Source organism: Pelodiscus sinensis, chromosome 7 (assembly GCF_052426305.1).
Source record: "Pelodiscus sinensis isolate ZL-2025 chromosome 7, ASM5242630v1, whole genome shotgun sequence".
Taxonomy (NCBI): Eukaryota; Metazoa; Chordata; order Testudines; family Trionychidae; genus Pelodiscus; species Pelodiscus sinensis.
The window spans coordinates 67,573,922-67,591,786 of record NC_143058.1 but is presented as its reverse complement, the minus strand read 5'-3'; the positions used below and the strand labels follow the sequence as shown (position 1 = coordinate 67,591,786).

Here is a 17,865-nt window from a genome sequence, read left to right as displayed (position 1 = left end):
TCTACTCACTTCAGCCCACGTTAAACCAATTATGATAAAGGGAACACTGTCAAAGGGACCATTTTATTCCAATTTGTTCTATTCCTTTTGCACAACAGAATAAAGGGAAATTATTTCAAATGTTTCATTACACTACCTTCCTGCTATTCTAAATAGCCAGCCAGCTCAAATGACTCTAAATCTAAGCTGTGTTACTACACTAAATTAATACAATTGCTGAATATTGCAATAAGCCAAATACCATTTTCATTGTATAACAAATGTTTTCATGTCACTCATGTAGAATACCTAACAATACAGTAAAACACTGATTTAGTACACTAAACAATTGACTACAGGCAAGTTTTGTTAAAATCCTGAAATACAGATGTAAAATCCAACAGCACCCTCTGCTGTTACAAACTATATTCCAGCTGTAATTCTCCACTGAGTGACAAAAGCACTAAAATAGTAATTTTTATTTTAAAAATGTCTTTAACTTGTTATAGTAATAATGTCCAGAAAAACCTTAATCTGGAAAGAGTGGTTCAGGCTAGGGACGTTAGCGTATAGTCATTTAAACGATTAACCAATAAGCCTGGGCCAGTGCCCATGAGGAGCTAGCTTTTAAGCTGGCTCCCCGCCCATGCTGCTTCCTGTGAAGCCGCTTGCCCTCCCCTGCTGCCTCCTACGGAGGGAGCAGTGTGTGTCCACGGGGGGGGGGGGGGGGGGGGGAGGACCATTGGCAGGGAGCTGCTGCTGCTGCACAGCCTCTGTCAGTGGGGAGCTCGGGCCCCCCACGGACAGGGGTTGCTACAGCCCCACGCTGCTACCTCTGATACAGAGGCAGCAGTGCACGTGGCAGAGGACTCCCTGGCAGTAGGAATAGGGGCTCCCTGGGAGTAGGCCCTGCCCCCGGGGAGTATTTTAGTAACTATGCAACCAACAGACATTTTTGCAGCTACAAGATTACTAAATTAAACATTATCTAATATCCCTACTTCTAGCTGAAATGGCTCTTAAATGGAAGACAAAATAGATATTAAAAAGGACAATAAACACTATTGCCAGGATTCCACTTTTAAAAACTATGTTAAAGCATTAACATTACAAAATTAACCACACAAATAAGGAATGCTAAAGTTAAGGTTACAGTCAACCATGTTCCCGTCTCTCTGAAATTACCAGATAGCCGTTAGCCCCCCAATATGCTTCCAGATTTAAAAAAAGAGAGATGTAGGGCTTGGTACTAAGCAGGACCATTGAGGGAACAGGGGGCTGGGAGCAGTTGCCCCAAGGCCTAACGATCTAAAAGGGCCTGGGAATCCCAGCTGCTGCTACCAAGGCAGTGGAAGCGGCAGAAGTTCCAAGCCCTTTAAATCACCATTGGAGCTCTGGGCAGGTGGACCAGGCAGTGCTGAAGGGCTGGCTGGGAGAGACTAGCCCCAGCTCCACCCATTCTGCCTGAAGTCCCCACCCTTTCTGGGGGTCCAGAGCCAGCCCCCAGATATACATCTTAGGCAGAGGCTTGGCAATTCTGTTAACTGTCCTGGTACCAGGAAAGTGACATTTTGAAAGTATGCTGCTATAGCCAAGGACGAGATACCATTTCAGTTGGAAAACTACAATACTCTGGATCTTTGCGTGAGTATTAGGGATGTTCAAGTGTAACTGTACACCATTAACAGATGAGCCTGGGCTTTACTGCCACCCTGTGTATAACAATAACAACTGAAATTTTAGCTTTTACATGGTTACTTATTTAAATGCATTTTTACATCCCTGGTGAGTATTGTTGGCATTCTATTGTACTTTGGGAAAAAGTATAAGCTAGCTACAATCAAGTATTGTTCTGTAAAAAAGGTTAGTTTATTTCATTTGAATTAAATATCTGAGTCGATACTTGAACTGTGGGATGGACTGTCAAATAATAGTGGTTGATTACAGGCAAGGTATGGAAAACTGTGGGAAAATAATAATGGACTGTATTATTTGCAGTAATTTGGAAAACAGAGTGGGGCTCCCGCTGTTGGCCACCTGGTGCTGATAAAGGGGGCTCCAACTGTCAAAACCATAACAGAAGCCTACCGTATATACCGGCGTACAAGACGACTTTTGATGTTAAAAAACATCCCCCAAAAATTGGGGGTCATCTTATACGCCGGTTTTACAGGCGGCGGGGCATCCCAGGCGCGCCTGGGCTGCCCCGCCGCCCAGGCCCTCCGCGGCTTTGCAAAGCCTCGGGGGAAGCCGGTGGCGGGGCACCCCAGGCGCGCCTGGGATGCCCCGCCGCCGGCTTCCCCCGAGGCTTTGCAAAGAGAATCCTGTTGGAGGGCCAGCAGTAAGGATCCCTGCGGGGGCAGCAAGGCAGTGGACTGGCACAGGGAGCTGATGGCAGGACCGCCATACATGCAGGGTTGCCCAGGGAGCCCCAATGCATGGCATATGCAGCTGCCTGGAGCCCCAAAGCTGGCTCCCCAACAGAGCCACAGCAGTGATGGCTACCCAGTGGGTCAGCAGGGCAGCGTGGCCAGTAGAAAAAGCATGTCCCACTGCCTGGTATATGCCCAGCCCCTTAGTTATCTAAGGGGTAGCTAAAAGCCCTCTCTGGGAATGAGGCAGGTGCCCTCCCCAACTTAGACTCGCCTCATGTGTCCTGATCTGACCCCCGTGGGAAAGCACGCAGCCAGTAGGGGTGTGAGATGAATGGTTTTCAAGGTTCATGTCCTGCCTGAGGAGGTTTTCCCAGGAGACCCTTAAAAGTCTGTTGGGGGGGGGTGAGGGAGAGAAAGTCATTACCCTCCCCAGATTTCTGCGCCCCTCGGCGTCTTCTTCCACTGCATCCTTGTCCTCTTTCCTCATCGGGGCCCTGTTCTGGCACCCCCTAGGAAGGTGCAGAGCTGGTAAGGGTGTAAAGTGGAAGGTGTCCCTGGCCATGTCCCATCCCAGGGAGCATTCCCAAAAGTGCCCCAAGATTCCCATTGTGGGAGAGACTAATGCTCTCCTCAGTCTTCTGCATCCATCAGCATCCTCTTCCTCTGCGCCCTCGTCCTCTTTCCTTGCAGAGCACCAGTCCTGCCCTCCAAAGGGAACGCACCAAGATCACAAGGGAGTGATCTGGAGGATGCCCCAGGCCATGTGCCACCCTGGGGGGGCATTCCCACAAGACCCCTGAGTCTCCCTTTATGGGACAGACCAATGCTCTCCCCAGTCTTCTGCGTCCCTCAGCATCTTCTTCTGTTGCATCTTCATCCACTTGAGTCTTTTCTGCACCTCCTGTGGGGCACTCAGCTTTCTGAGGAGTGGATAGTGGATTACTCCTTGACACCCCCTGAGTACAGCCCCCCAGTGGGTGGTGCAGTTCAGGTCAGTGTGTGGGGGTAAAGGAGAAGAAGAGAGAAAGCCAATTGCCCTATGTAGTTCAGTCTCTGTTGAGTGGGGAAGTTATTGTTGGTGGGATGGTGTGTGTGGGGGAAAGGTGGTGGCAGTCCTGGGGGTGGGGCACTCCTTGGCAACTCCAGCTACTCCCCCCTTGAAAAGGAATGAAAACAGGTGTTCAGTGTAAATGTCACGGGTCCACCGGCTGATATCTAAGTCCATCAGCTGTCTCAAGAGACAGGCGTATCTTTTGCCTATGCCACAGACCTCAAGTACTGGCTCGCTGCAGGGGGGGGGGGGGTCTTATGTGCCCAGGGACCTGTCCTTCTTGGCAGCTCTAGGTAAAAGAGGTGCTGTCCCCCTGTGGAAGAGCAAAAAGAGAGTATATTGACTGAGGAGTAGAAGAGCCTTGAGACCCCTCTTGTCAGAGGAGTGGAGAACGCAGGGTATCAGACAGTGAGGTCTGACAGCTGTGTGAATTTCTGGGAGCAATCTGTGTGCCTGTAAAAACGGAGTTCAGTGGCACCTTACAGATTAACGCATGTATTTAGGCACAAGCTGTTGTCAGTACAAGCCTTTGTTGACCATATTGCTGAGGTGTGAACATAGAAAAGAGTCAGCAGATGGCACCAAAGAGCTTTTTGAAGCCATAATTTTAGTAGGAGTGTGCAACCCCACCAGAGTGTGTGTCAGAGCTTTGAAGCTGTATGCAGCATTGGGGCCAAGTGCTTCACTGGAGTTGGCTGTTTTGCCATTGCCAGAGAGAATACTAACAGCGCACTCTGTGCCAGAAATAGACCTGAAGCCACGAAGGAGGTAAATGGCTCGATCCAGTTGCCCACAACAGAGATGGCACCAATAGCTGCCATTTCCCCCGGCACACTCTTTAGATTTATGCTCAGGAGCTGCAATAGTCTAGAAGCAGCTTTGCACCTCTTTCTCAGAGGCTGTTAGCACCACTGATCTAGCTGGAGATGGCATTCTTGCAGTTTGTACCTCAAAGCTGAGCAAAAAGCCACTCTCTTCTTAGGGTACGTCTATACTACCAAGTTTTTTTTTGAGAAAATTTATATTGACACAAAAAAATGACCAAAAAAATATCACCAGAGGGTGTTCATGCTTGCTCTGTCTATCGACAGATCCTGTCTACGTTGGGGGTACCACCATCAACAGTGTGAGCAATGCACTGTGAGTACGTATATCACAATGTAGTGTTGTGAGAAGACAAAGCTGATCCTTGCACATCATGGGACTCCCTCCAACTTCTCCCACAGCATCCTCAGCTGCTGGGAGCAGCATTCTGAGTAGCTGTGTGAGCTCTCCTTGCTGAGCCATGTCAAAGCAGCACAATCCCTCTTCTCCTGGAGCAGCCGTCTGCCTGCTGCTGTGTTCCTAGCCCACGGCAGAACAGGAGCTTTCCAATGATTTGTTCTTTGTTACCCCAAAAGAGCAGCCAGATCACTCAGTTGTCAGATACTTCCTAAAACTTTGAAGGGAGAGACACATGTTTGCAGGGTAGCCAAGATCCAAGCATTGAGCAGAGCCATCAGGGATACCGGCCAAAGTCAGTTCTGCAGACCCAAAAACAGCAGAGTATACACTGGCTCTATGTAAAGTGGAAGGGAATAGAAAACAAGTCTCGTAGGGGTGAAAGTTTTTTTCCCCCACCGAGACTGGGTGTTATCCACAGAGAAAGGCCCCACTCACACACCACTTAAATCCAGAGAAATAAGGGTGAGGGAGCAGCTTTCCTTGATAGAAACTAGTAAAAGCAAAAAACTAATTTTTTAAGGATGGAGGAGAAAAGAAAATGAAGGAGCTAACTGCCCAAAAGAGGGATAAACAAGTAAGAGACTATCAAAATACTCAAGGGGACTCTGGTAATTGTTCTGTTCTAGACCACAGGTGGTAGAGAAGAAATTGAGAGCTGACTACACCATGCTATTTTTACTACATATGAACAGCAACAGGGGAGGAGAGGTGTCCATATGTGGTCCAATGGGCACAGCTGTTGAAAAATCTCCAACTTCAGATGCAAAAGCACCACCATACCTACAGAAGAACACCCACAGGGACATCATTCGAAGAGCTGGAGGTTCTTTGAGATGTATAGGCACTATCTGGATTCCAAAAAATGGGTATGAATATAAACCATGTGTCAGAGCCAGAACTGTTCAAAATAGTGTCCACTGACCACACGTGCATCGACCGCATATGAGGTTTTAAGAGGTGGTGCAGCTCAACAACACTCCAGTTGCCTTCTATCAAGAAGCAGAGGAATCCATAGCAGCAGAGATGGAGAATGGGACTGGAATACAGAAAGGGATCACACATTTCAAAGAACCTCCACAGGCTTTTATAAGCTGTTGTACAAAAGAATAAGGTAAGTAAGAAAGAGGAAGAACAACAGTAAGTTAAGCAGGAAAGATAGAAAGTATGGTGAGAGACCACTCTGGCTTAACCATAAGATCCTACATGATCTAAAAAACAAAAAGGAGTCATATAAAAAGTGGAAACTAGCTCAAATTACAAAGCATGACTATAAGCAAACAACGCAAGTATGCAGGGACGAGATTAGAAAAGCCACGGCACAAAACGAGCTCAATCTATCTAAAGCAGTGTTTCTTAAACTTTTTAAGACCAAGGAACATGAAGCAATATTTTTTATGGGGAACACGAAGGGGTTTGTTTGGTTTTTTTGAGCCAAAAAAAAAAAAAAAAAAAAAAAAAAAATCGGCAGAAAGTTATTGAAGAAAAAAGTCGCCTGCCCCTTTAATGGCAGCCATTTTGAATTCTGTTCTCCATAGCACACCTCCAACTGTCTCACGGCACACCCGTGTGCCACAGAACACAGTTTAAGAAACACCATAGAGCAGTGGTCCCCAACGCGGTGCCCAGAGGCACCATGGCACCCGCCAGGGCATTTATGTGCGGCATGCACCCAGCATGTGGGTGGCCCTGCCCCCAGGCGCCCAGCAACCCCAAAAGGTTGAGGACCACTGCCCTTGAGACATAACGGGTAGCAATACCACATTCTACAAATATATTAGAAACAAGAGGAAGACTTAGGACAGGGTAGGCCCATTGCTCAGTGAAGAAAGAGAAACAACAGGAAATTTGGGAGTGGGAAGAAAACTGTAACACCTCAGTTGGAGTACTGTGTCCAGTTCTGGGCACCACATTTCAAAAAAGCTATAGAAAAATTGGAGAAGGTCAAGAAAAGAGCAACAAGAATGATTAAAGGTCTAGAAAACATAAGCTATGAGGGAAAACTAAAGAACTGGGCTTGTTTAGTTTAGAAAAGACAACACTGAGAGGGGACATGATAGCAGTTTTCAAGTATCTAAAAGGGTGTCACAAGAAGGGAAACAAATTGTTCTCCTTAGCCTCTGATGATAGGACAAGAAACAATGGGCTTAAACTGCAGCAAGAGAAGATGTAGGTTGGACATTAGGAAAAACTTCCTTCCTGTCAGGGTGGTTAAACATTGGAATAAATTGCCTAGGGAGATTGTGGAATCTCCATTACTGGAGATAATAAAGAGCAGTTTGGATAGACATCTATCAGGGATGATCTAGACCAGAGATGTGGAACCTCAGGCACAGGGGCGGGATGTGGCCCCTGGCTTGCATGAATCTGGACCAAAGATTCATGCCTCTCCCAGGATTAGAGAGCTAGCATGGATGCTCCAGCCTCCCTGCTACCCCACTGTAGGGCTGGAACATGCAAAATCTACTAAAATGGGGTCCCCAAGGCTTTGGTGTGAAAGAGGAATATGGGGAGTATCTTTCTCCTTCGGAGTCAGGGGCCATCAGTGAGGGTGTGGCTTTTTCTCGTCTTCTCAAATGTGTGTAGTCCCCAACTGTTTTTTCTGTGGCTCAGCAGTCCCTGACTCCAAAAAGTTCCCCACCCCTGATCTCGATGGTGCTTGGTCCGGTCATGAGAGCAGGGGCCTGAACTTGATGATATCTCAAGGTCCCTTCCAGTTCTAATATTTTATGAGTCTATGAAGTTCATTTCCTATTGCTTCCTCTTCCATTTCTGTTCAATTACCAAAACAAATCTTTGAAGTAAGAAGGGGGTTCAAGGTGTACCGGTAGTTCGGAATAGGAATCCTAGTCCGAACTACCTAGTTCGAGCCCCGTGTAGCCACGCTACACGGGGTTCAAACAAGCGGGGATTTAAAAATGGCGGCTCCCCGCTTATGCAAATGAAGCCCGGGAAATTCAAATCCCGGGCTTCATTTGCAAGTGCAGTATGCCTACATTACCCTCCTAGTTCGAACTAGGAGGGTAGTGTAGACATACCCTCAGAGAGGAGATTGACAGTCCTGATGCTTTAAGGTCCAGAATGTAGTCTAGGATGGTATTTAGTGGTGAGGCACGGAGCTCCACTTGGGCTCGATAACACCAGTGACAGAAACGTGTCCATTTCTGTTGGTAAGTTTTCCAAGTAGACTGTCTCCTGCTATGGAGGAGGACGTCTTTTACTCACTGGGAGCAGCGCTCTTCTACCTCCGAGAACCAGAGAGAAGCCATGCGTGAAGATGCAGGGTATTGAGTTGTGGGTGCAGTATCCTGCCGTCGTCCTGAGATAGTAGGTCTATCCGGTATGGTAGTGGGTGAGAGGCTGGACCGCTAGCCTGTGAAGGTATGGGTACCAGGTTTGGCGAGACTATGATGGCACAATCAGGGTGACTAGGGCTTTGTCTCAGGATCTTGTGCAGAACTCTTGGGATGAGCAGTATGGGAGGAAAGGCGTAGTGTAGGGGGGCTGTCCATTTGATTAGGAAGGCATCCCCCAGAAAGTATTTGCCAAGTCCCGCATGTGAGCAGAATTGGGGACATTTGGTGTTCTGGGTAGAAGCGAAGAGGTGTATCAATGGCCATCCTCACTGGTGGAAAATTGAGTTCGCCACCTCCGTATGTAACTCCCATTCGTGGTCTGCGGTGAAGTTTCGGCTGAGGGAGTCCGCTTTGATATTGTTCACTCCGGGCAGGTAGGATGCTATAAGGGTGACTTGGTTGCGGATGCACGCGTTCCACAGGCGAATAGCCTCCGTGCATAAAGAGCGGGAGCGGGCTCCACCCTGTCTGTTTATGTATAACATCACGCAGATGTTGTCCGTTAGGATGCGGACTGTGTGATTGGCGATGTCGGATGCAAAGTGTGCACAGGCATTTCTTACTGTCCTCAATTCAAGGAGATTGATGTGTAAGAGTGTCTCGTTTGGGGACCACATGCCTTGAACTTTGTGACAGTCCATAGGTGCCCCCCAGCCGAGCAGGGAAGCATCTGTGGTGATTTGAATAGTGGGTTTGATTTGTTGGAACAGAACCCCCGCCAGAAGATTGTTTGGCACTGTCCACCATCGTAAGGATGCGAGCACGTCTGGTGGGATAGTAACTGTTTTGTTTCAAGGGTGTCGTGATGGGATATAAACAGTTGCAATCCAGAGCTGAAAACATCGAAAGTGCAGACGAGCATAGTGGACTACGTAGGTGGAAGCCATGTGTCCCATTAGTTGAAGGCATGTAAGTACTGTGGTGGTAGGAACTGTGAGCATCCCGTTTATAATTTCTTGCATGGTTGCAAAGCGTTGCTGAGGTAGGTATGCCCGGGCTGTAACTGAGTCCAGGCGTGCGCCACTGAACTCTATATCTTGAACCGGGTGCAGAACTGATTTGGTTACATAGAAATAGGCATCTTGGAGGTCGAGGGCAGCGAACCAGTCCCCTCAATCTAGCGCAAGAATGATAGTGGAAAGAGTGACCATCTTGAAACGTTGTCTCTTGAGAAATCTGTTCAGTTTGCGGATATCCAAAATAGGTCTCCAACCCCCTGTTCTTTTCTCGGTCAGGAAATAGTGCGAGTAAAACCCTCTCCCGTGGAACTCTCGGGGTACCCTTTCCATAGCCCCAATGACAAGGAGCCGATTGACTTCTTGTTTTAGAAGGGTTTCGTGAGAGTGGTCCCTGAAAAGAGAAGGGGTAGGGGGAAGGGTAGGGGGGAAAAAAATAAAAGGGATGGTATAGCCCACTCGAATTATCTCTAGGACCCAGCAGTCCGATGTTATGGATTCCCACTGTGGGAGGAAGGCGCGCAAACAGCGGTTGTATAGATGGCCATGTTGAGGTGGTGTTAGATCGTGAGGGAGGTCTTGCAGGCCCTCGACCAAATGTTCAAATTTGCTGCTTAGATGGTTGGTTAGCTAGCGGGCGGGCTTGGTTGGGTCGCCTTCTGGGACCTCGCTGTCTTGGTATGTCATCTTCATAAGGCCTCTGTGGTAGACTGTATTGTCCATACCGATATCGATTATATGAATTATATGGGGTGTATCGCCTGCGTTTATAGGGTGGCGTGCACATACCTAGCGTGCGAAGTGTGGACTTAGAATTTTTGCTGTTGTGGAGCATTTCGTCCGTAGTGTGTGACATGTACTGACTAAGTATCTGAGTCATTGTCTGAGATTTGTCCCACCTCGTCCTCCGAAAAACTTGCTGGAGGTAGGGGTTGTGGCCGAGGCAAACTTCTCCGGGATACAGTGGAACAAGGTGGGGAGCAGTGTCCATATGGATCCCAGTGTTCCCACAGTCCCCATTGCGGTGGATAAGGTGGAGGTGGATAAGGACAGTATGGGTGCCATGGGCCATGTTGTGGCCGAGCCCTATAATGGTGGGAGCGAGCCTTCCCAGGTGACGGATGTCGCGAGGAATAGACCGTGTGGTGGTCATCATCAGGAAGGAGAGCGTCGTGAAGAGACAACGGTGATATCGACCTGGGAGGGGATTTCTTTGATGGAGACCCCTCAGGAGAGTAAGAGGTAGAGGGCAGGCACAGATAGTGATGCCTGCTGTATGGATCAGTCTCTTGTTGGGGCTGATCCCTAGGAGCCTCATCTGGTTGCTTGTCTGGCTGTGGGAGGACCAGCGGAGCATCAGTTGGTGTCAGTGGCTTCAGAGCATGCCCATCCTTTTGCTGCGGTGCCGTGACTTTAAGAGGCACCGCAGCTTTAAGCCGTGGTGTAGCTTTCGGCACTGCAGAGGCTTGAAGCGGCGCCGAGGCTGGAAGCGGCGCCGCGCTCTGAAGCGGCACCACGCTCTGAAGCGGCACTGGCTTTTCATGCCGTGCCGGCTGCTTAGAGCGCTCCCGGGACGCCGCAGAGGCTTGAAGCGGTGCCGGTGCTGGAAGCGGTGCCGTGCTTGCAAGCGGCACCGCGGTTTGAATTGGCACCGGCTTTTCATGCCATGCCAGCTGCTTAGAGCGCTTCCGGGGCTGCTCAGCCGTTGAGCGCCCCGATCCCAGTGCAGAGTGGGAGGCCTTAGTGGCAGGGGACTTCATAGCCTGGTGTGCCTCTCCTCTGTGTTTGGGAGAGGAAGAGGCTGGAAGAGAGCAGGATGGAGAGGGTCTCGCTCTCAGGGCATTACTGGAAGGCGGCGGAGGCTCTTGCCGCGGTGCAGATTGTTCTCCTGCAGGCTGTAGAGCTTTTTCAAATAAAATCATCCTGAGGCGGAGCTCACGGTCTTTTCTGGCTCTCACCGTCAGGGAATTGCAGTGGGTACAGTTGTGGGGAGAGTGGGTCTCCCCCAAACACCGCATGCAGTCCGAGTGGCCATCTGAAGCTGGCATTGGGTCCCGGCATTGACCACACTTTTTAAAACCTGAGGAGGTGGACATTGCAGGCTCTCTCCCTCTTGAAATTATTATATTTATCTTCTATACTGTTATAGTTTATGTGGTTTTGCTGCTGCTTTTTTTTTTTTTTTAAGTCTTTATGTGTTTCTTGTTTTGACAGACGGGAGAAAGCCGGTTCACCGGAGTCCCGGTCTGAGGTAAGTTCAAGCCCCCTGAGGGGGGGATTTAATTAAGTCTATTTTTCCTATTTCTGGGGGGGGGGGGTTGTTTTTTTATAAAGAAACAAGGAAAGAGTAACTAGGATAAAACAGGGGAAGCTAACTATGCCTAAATAACTAAGGGAAAAGCAGTCAGATAGTCTGACAGGGAGCTCCTGGCTGCTCCGTCCGCTGAGGAGGGCGGTTAAAGAGGAACTGAAAGGGAAGGGGTTGAGTCACGCTCCTCAGGAGGCAGGAAGGGCTCGAGTCGCCTCCTGGGCATGCGTGGCTCAACAGGGGAAACTGCTATACAAAGCTCCGATCTGCGGCTCAGGGCAACCCTTCACCTACAGTGGAGCACCCACGGGGACACTACTCGAAGAAGAGGTATTCTACAATGCCTTAAATGATTCTAAAAGTGAGTACCCTACATATCTTACAACACATACTTAAACATTTAAGTAACAATGAATAGTCCTGCAGCACCTTAGGGACTAACAAAAAATGTAGATGGTATCATGAGCGTTCATATGCACAACTCATTTCTTCAGATGAATGGAGTTAAGGAATCCAGGGTACCATCCCTGAACTCCATTCATCTAAACAAGTGGGTTGTGCCCACAGAAGGTCATGATACCATCCACATTTTTGGTTGGTCTCTAAGGTGCTGCAGGACTATTCATTGTTTTGCTTTGTTTTCAGCTACAAACTAAACACAGCTACCCCTCTGAAAAAAAAGTACTTATTAATTCAGTCAACTGGATTTCAGCACTGTTCTAAAAACCTTTGACCAAAGTATAAAGTTCAAGTTGTAGTTATTTGTCATTACACAAATTGGACTATTTTCATTTTAACATTTGCCAGTTTTTAATTTTCTAATACTAGGATTGAAATATATCTACTCTTCCCAGGCTACCATGGAGAGCTCCTACAACCTTTATTCTGCCTCCTTTGTGCCCTCCTTTTTTCCCCCCTCACACTCCACAGTCTGTCAACTTCTCTTACCACCACCAGCTGGCCTGACCTGTTCAAACAGTTTTGTCCTAACCATCACAGCTATTCTGGCACCCTCTGCCTGGTCTCTTTACAATGGCTATTACCTTTGTTCCAACTGCTTACCAAGTTATTTTCAATTTGTATAATGCCTGAGCATTCTAACAGAATATCAACTAAACGTCCTCTTGGCTGTAGCATGTAATTAGTGTATAATTAACAGTTAGTCCCTTATTGTTATTTCAGACAGCTATAGTAAGATGTCACAGTTTGAATACATCTAAGTTTTACATTACACATCAGCACACTAAGTTGCATATCCACAGCCCAGATACCAAACCCAAACAAGCCAAGGGACTGTAGACAGAGGAATTTGAGAGGGAGAGACCCCTGCTGAACGAATAAGGTGCAAGTACTATTATTTAGGTGAATGAGTTTGGCTGTTTGTGTTTTCTCTTTCTCTTTCAGTTATAGGGTCATTTGGGATTGTGTGAGCCTCTGAACCGTCTATCATCCTCCATCAGCCTCAATCAGACTTTTGACCACTCAACAGAAACACAACCAATCTTCTGTTTGGAGAGGGGAGGGTTAAATGGTGTCTAGGAATTTTAAAAACGAGTAGTCCTATGGCACCTTGGAGACTAACAAAGATGTACAGTACCATGAGCTTTCGTATTCACAAGTGTAGTTGATATTACTAAAAAAAAGTTAGTGAGATTAATGTCTCTTCTGCAGCAGGATGGTTAAATACTAAATTATGAGTTAGAAATTTCCTTTGAAGAAATATTAATTTTTAGTCATGTCAAATGTACTTCTGCATGTTCTCATGATGTACATAAATGCATATTCATTTTTCCCCCATCATGGTGATAACTTGACCTTCATGTTACCTTGTGACAAACTCAGCATGGATAAAAACTTGTCAAGTCTTTCAAACTGCACTGAAAGTCTCCTTGTCCTCTTTAAAAGAGAAAAATAAATTATAGGGCTCAATTTATCTTCTTCATAACAGTCAATGCTTGGGTGAGCTGAGGGTTTTAATAAACCGTTTTCTCAGAAAAATTAAAAAATTTCCTCTTAACAAAGATGACTCTCCATGTGTCTAATCATTTTAGTTCCTTTTTTTCCTGATATATCTTTTAAATTGCAACCAGAACTACTAATAGTATTTCAAGTGAGGACACGACATAATTTATAATGCATTATAATTTCCTTGTTATTCAGTTCTCTGTGTCCCCTACTGCACAGTGAACAGTGCTTATCCAGGTCTTTTCTGATAAGCTATTATGAGACATTACAAAATACATAAATAATTTGCATTAGTCCTTTCAGTGTGAAGTACCTTATATCTGTCATCAATAAGTTCAGCATCTGCCATGATGCTGTGAATTCACTTAGCTTCAGTAGCTCCCTCCAGTTCCTCACAAATCACAAATGAGGTCATCTGTAGAATCTGCAACTTTGCACTCACTCCCTTTCATGATTAAGAAATACATTCAAATTCCAATGTTTGTTCAGAACCTTAGCAAAATGTCAAATGTAGTCTTTTCTATGTTAACATATGACCATTTATTCTATCCCTGCTTTCTCTTTCAGCCAATTTCTAATCCATGATAGTACTTTGTCTCTTACATAAAAGTAGTTAAGCTTCCTTAATGTCCCTTTGATGAATGGTCAAAAAGTTTTTGAAAAATCCAAGTTTTATCTGCTGGTTCTCCTTTCCCTACTATTTTGGGGACAAAATTCTAGTAAACCATGTTTAGCTTGACTATCAACTCCTGATCATCTAAGCATTTTATAAGCCTACTTTTAGATTCACATCAATCAAAAATGGAGCTGGATGGAGAACAGAATACCAAGAATTATCAGCCTCCCAAAGAAGAATAGTTAACTGGCCCCTAACGCTTCAAAACTATTTATCTTGATACTTTTGGGGGGGGGGGGAGAGAAGGGGAGAGTCTGTCTGTTTTTCAGCTGTTCTCAGTTTCAGAATCAGAGGTGACTTTACAGAGAAGGATATTTGAGAAAGAGGATCAAGACATGTATCTGACTACGTGGGTTTTTGCCCACAAAAGCTTAAGCCCCAATACATCTGTTAGTCTATAAGGTGCCACATGACTCCTGGTCGCTTTTGCAGGATCAAGAAAGCAAGCTTGGGTTTGAGATACCAAGACCAATAAAGACTGGGCATTAGAGCTAAGCCCCCTCAAAGAACCAGCTAACTCCCCCAACCTACTGTGGCATACTGGAGGTTCCCATATTTCATTTGTGTGTTTCCTCTAGTTCTGAAGCACCAGAGGGTGAGGGAGGGGAGAGACACACTGGAAAATGCCTGATGCCAGAGAGGAGTGATTTAGACTACATCTACGCTACCACTTATGTTATCAAAACTTACGTTGCGCAAGGTGTAAATATTCTGCCCCTCCCCCAAGTGAATTAAGGTAGGATGATACAAATGGTAGCATGCATAGCTGTAGCGACAGGAAAGCTTCTCTCATCAGCACAGAGTGACTGAACAAGAGATCTTAGAGTGGCACAGCTGCATCCTTAGAGCTGCACCACTGTAAGCTTTCTGCTACTGCAAGAGGCAACATATTGGGAAACTGTGGGTATGGGCAATACTTCCATTGCTGGATCATCACGCAGAAGCTGGAGGAAGGGACAGAGGCACATCCATGTTTGAAATATGAGGATGAATAATATCAGCTTGATCTATAGAAAGTTGTATCTTTAAATAAAGGTGTGAGTTTACACCAATGTAGTTAGATTTGTGATGAAACAGTGTTTCCATGTCAGTAAATTTACAAGTGCAAGTTAAACCAATAAAACCAATTTTGAAAGACAGAAGGACCCAAACAAATGGTAAAATCAGCTTAGTTTAACATATGCAAATTAAACCACCACAACTTGTATGTAGACAAGCACCCAATCAAACTGCAGTATGGAGGAGCAAGGAGTCAACTTCAACCATTAGAAGACATAGAGCAACTGATGTGGAGAGATCATAATCCCATGATTGCAAAACCTTCCTCTTCTCCCTACTGGAGCAGCTGCCGCCATCCAGCAAGAAATTGGATGCCAGTGACTTGGGGTCTCTACAACAGGAAAGATGAAACCTGACTCAATTGTGACTAGATGATTCCTTAGGAGCCCAAGAGAAAGGAGGTCCATATTGATGAAGACCTCAGGAACTGGTCCTAAGATATCCAAGTCAACATGGGAATAGTAAAATTTTAGCAGCAGTCCTAGCAGTTACCAACAGATGGCTCACTACAGGACGTCCCCACTGTAAGTCAGCCCAGTATACATCTGTTTTGCACTGAAGTCATTGACTCTTATAGAAACTGATGCATTATAAGTCTTCCCATTCCCCACTCTTAAGTTGCCCAAAAAACCAAACAAACCCAACAATTTGTGCAAATACAAGTAATCTGTGGGGATAAAATTCCTTGCTTTAAATTTTCACTTTGAATCTAATTTTTTTGGAACGTATCTTAGACTTATAGTGAGGACGACCTGTACACCACATGCTTATGCTGATCACAAACAAGACCGCTTCCAATCAGCCCCTATACAAGCAATAATTGCTAATGCATGAACTAGACCCATACAGTTAAGAGTGCACTCCATAACTACTTTCTCCTTGGGTGAAAACAGCATTTTTGCCATGCTCTGCAAACTAAGGCTCAATATGGTAGCTCTTAAAAGGGATTAAAGGACATCAGCACTAATCTTAGGAGTTTTTTCAAGAAATGAATGGTGCAAAGAAATTGCATTACTGCACAAAATAGAGAAGTGCGAGCATTTAGGGACCAATTTCATTCTCCAATACACAGAATACTTGGTAAAAAAACCGCTGAGAATGTTTTTAACAGCTATATTCCATTACCGCTGCAAAATCCTACCTCAACGCCTAATCGTGGCGCAGCAGTGACACTACCAGTCTGACAGCTCTGGTAGTGGGGTATATGCCCTGATAGGTCTAACTATGCTACAAAGGTGTCAGACTATCCAATCCAAGGAGCGGATTGCTCTCTCAGTTTTTCCCTCTCCTTAGAGGTTGAAGGCTAGCTAAGTTTGAGGAGGTACGCATGCCTGCCGACCTAGCTAGTGGGATGGCTTGAAGTCGATGGCTAAAACAACACGAGTACATGGGTTTTAGTCCCCTGAATGTCATCAAACTGTTCTACAGTGGGGGAGTGGAAATTGAGCGATTAAAGGCCTACAAAAATGTCAGGTGCTAGGCCAACATGGAAAAGGACAATCCTCCCTACGTGTACTTACAATTGTACGTCGCTGGCAAGGGAGGAAACGTTAAACCATCTGACGGAGGAAAAGAAAAGGATAAGATGCAACATCCTTGGTGTCTGCGAAACCCGACGAAAGAAGGAGTTGGAACGGCTCACGGACAATAGGTGGACCGCAATTATTGCTAAGTGGTACCCACAAGAACAGAAAAGATCACCCAGTCAGCCTCCAAGAAGATGGGAAGATGACATTGTTAAACGTTTTGGACGAACGTGGAGAAGAAAGGCAAGAGTGCGAGAAGAATGGTTAACGTGTTGTGATCGGCGCAGTCTTAACAATAGCTGAAGACCGATTAATCCAGGTGATATTCCATTATACACAGAAGATTCCAAACATGCATTCCTTTCCATTCTATTGATGAGAACTGTTCAGTCAAAATAATAAGAATACACTTATTATTAAGTCTTATATCGCACATGGATTAAAAGGATGTCAGGTTTTTAAAAGTATTTACTTCTTTATTTTACTAATAATTTTTAATCTATGAAACTTTAAATCTTAGTTTTATTACTTTTCACTACTCTTAGAAATGTGAAAGTAAATACTATTAGCTTGAACAATCAAACCAAACTAATCAATTTAACTTTTGTTCTCTTAGTTCACTTGTTGATTCTCACAGTAGTCATGTAATCTTTTTAGTTTGAACAAATAACTTTCCTTGCAGTTTTGCAGAAGACATTTTCCAAAAGCATTTTTTAATCATGAAAACAGTTCCTTTTTGTAAAATCTTGTGTTTTTACCAAGGTTAAATGCAGACCCAATATTATTTTTATATGCGGTTCTGGAAAATTCATAATGAAAATCATCCACTCTACATGATAATTTTAATCTTGTGAGTAGCTTCTAAATTAGCAGAACCCTTCAGCCAACAACAAATGAGCCAACTTGGCTGAATAACTCTTGGAGTTAAAGATTATACAAGATCTAATCAGCAATACAGCAAAAAGATTGTCTTTAAATATTAAACCCTAGAAACTCAATACTTCAGAGAAAGAAGAAATATTTCATTAGAGAAAAATGCAAAGTAAACAGAATTGACAAAAACTACATTTTGGGCCAGACAAAAAGCTTTTACAAAACAAAGTGAAATGTCACAGATTTCAAAAAAATCATGAGAAGTTTTGATGTCAGTAATCATTTCCCTTCAATCTGCAAACCAAACACTGCTGCATTTTGCCAGCAGAGAACACCAATAAAGTCTACTACAAGCTGACAAAAATTTTCATGTGTAAAGTTGGGACTTGGACTATTTGATTCTGTAAAACCTCAAAGAAACAAACACTAGACTTACCAATCTATTGGACACTCTGAAACCAGAAATCCTTGGCCAGGCAGCAAAATAAATTTTTTAAAAAGCACAATACCATGCTGCCTT

General features: G+C 45.3%; 1 protein-coding gene across 4 annotated transcripts in view; it reads right to left on the bottom strand.

Moving 5' to 3' along the window:
* The window catches only part of ADARB1 (adenosine deaminase RNA specific B1), a 100,303-nt gene that overhangs the window by 65,830 nt on the left and 16,608 nt on the right, over positions 1-17,865 (bottom strand). The gene's annotated exons all lie outside the window — the stretch shown is intronic.